Below are 2,461 nucleotides of genomic sequence, written 5' to 3'. Positions count from 1 at the left end.
CGCAACCACAGATTTCCATATTTAAATTAAACTATCATGGTGTAATGAAGAACAAAATAAACATTGAAACTAAAATTCTGACTCGATGAAATGACCTGAATGGGTTAATTTTTCAGCAGATGTACGTTGTTTTAGTGAACTAATCTTTTAATAAAACCTTTAAAGTGCAAAACTGGATCATTTTAATTGGATAAATGCATATTTTAAAGTGATAGTTCACCCAAAACTAAAAATTCTGTCATCATTTACTCACTCTTCACTTATTCCAGAACTGTTTGACTTTCTTTCTCCTGTTGAACACAAAAGAAGATGCAGTATTTTGAAGAATGTTGGAATCCGGTAACCATTGACTAACATAGTATTTGTTTTTCCTACTATAGAAGTCAATGGTTACTGGTTTCCAACATTTATTCTTTCAAACACAAAAGATGTTATTTTGAGCAAAGAAACTCAAAGGTTTGGAAATACTTGAGGGAGAATAAATAGAGAGTACATTTGAGTGAACAGTAGCTTCAATAAAGCATAGCAGACATGAAGACTATTTATTTTATATGTATACTGTAGGTTTGCAGGAAAAGTGAACATTATAAACGGAATATTGAGTAAAGAACAGGCGTTTATGTGCAATGACTTGCCTAATAAACCTAATTAAACCTTTAAATTGCACTTTAAGCTGAATTCTAGTATCTTGAAGAAAAAAATAGAAAAATATCATTTTTCTGTTGTCATTTTTATCAAATATCATTTCTTAAACCTAAATAAATTAGTCAGAAATGAGTTATTACAGCTATTGTTTAAAAACATGTTGAAAAAATATTTGTGTTGAACAACCCTTTGGAGTCGGCGCCAGTGGTGTCGTCGTAGGTGCCTCAACACATGTACTCCAGTGCTTGCGGCGACCTGAGTTCGATTCCCGGCTCGCGGTCCTAAGCCAATCCTTCCCCTCTCTCTGCTCCCCATGCTTTCCTGTCAATACTCCTGTCCTGTCCTGTCCTGTCCTGTCCATTTAAAGGTGAAAACTTCAAAAAATTATTATAAAACAAAAACACAGCACTTCGGAAATAATTGTTAAAAGAAAGAAAAAATCCCAAAGCTAATAATTTTGTCTTCATCTTTAAATATCCAGTAAAATATTATGTACTGTCTTCATGGCAAAGAAAAAAGAAATTGGTTATTAGAAATTAGTTATTAAAACTATTGTTTAAAAATACATGTTGGGAAAAAATATTATCTGTGTTAAACACAGCACTTTGGAATATATTTATTAAAAAAACAAATCCTAATAATGGTAATGCTAATAAAGCTAATAATCTCATTTTCAACTTCAACACAATGACAGTATCATATTTTTCTAGTTATGCATAGACAAAATAAATGAGTGATTTAGATAATATTTTTTTCAACATTTTTAAATACTAGTTTTAAAAAAATGATTTGTTAAACAGCACTTCAATATTAAAAAAAAGAATGAATCCCAAAGCTCACAATTTTGTCTTCATCTTTAAATGTAAAATATTATGTACTGTCTTCAAGGCAAAGACAAGAGAAATGAGTAATTAGAAATGAGTTATTAAAACTATTGTTTAAATATGTGTTCAGTGTTGAACAGCGCTTAATATACACAGTGTTGAACAGCGCTTCGGGAACATTTGTAAAAAAAAAAAACAATCCAAACGCTAATAATCTCATTTTCAACTTTAACACAATGACAATATCATATTTTTTCTAGTTATGTAAAGACAAAATAAATTAGTAATTAGAAATTGTTTTTTTTAAACTCATTTAAAAATGTTGAAAAAATATTATCTGTGTTAAACAGCACCTCGATATTTCTAAAAAAAAAAATAATAATCCCAAAGCTAACAATTTTGTCTTCATCTTTAAATATAAAATATTATGTACTGTTTTCAAGGCAAAGACAAGAGAAATTAGTTATTAGAAATGAGTTATTAAAACTATTGTTTAAATATGTGTTGCCAAAAATATAATCAGTGTTGAAAAGCGCTTCGGGAATATTTGTAAAATAAAAATAAAAAATCCAAAAGCTAATAATCTCATTTTCAACTTTAACACAATGACAATATCATATTTTTCTAGTTATGTAAAGACAAAATAAATTGGTAATTAAGAAATAGTTTTTTTAAAACTCATTTAAAAATGTTGAAAAAATATTATCTGTGTTAAACAGCACCTCAATATTTCAAAAAAAAAAAAATCCCAAAGCTCACAATTTTGTCTTCATCTTTAAATATCCAGTAAAAGATTATGTACTATCTTCAAGGCAAAGACAAAAGAAATTAGTTATTAGAAATGAGTTATTAAAACTATTGTTTAAATATGTGTTGGCAAAAATATAATCAGTCTTGAACATCTACTTTTCTTCAACTTTTAAATTCCCCTTTAAAAGGCCTCCACATCATTTAAATAATCAGCATTTACAAAAGAAATCTATTAACTAAGT

The sequence above is a fragment of the Danio aesculapii genome, chromosome 15, assembly GCF_903798145.1.
Source record: "Danio aesculapii chromosome 15, fDanAes4.1, whole genome shotgun sequence".
NCBI lineage: Eukaryota > Metazoa > Chordata > Actinopteri > Cypriniformes > Danionidae > Danio > Danio aesculapii.
The sequence above is the reverse complement of the archived record's forward strand: the minus strand, read 5'-3'. Positions refer to the sequence as shown.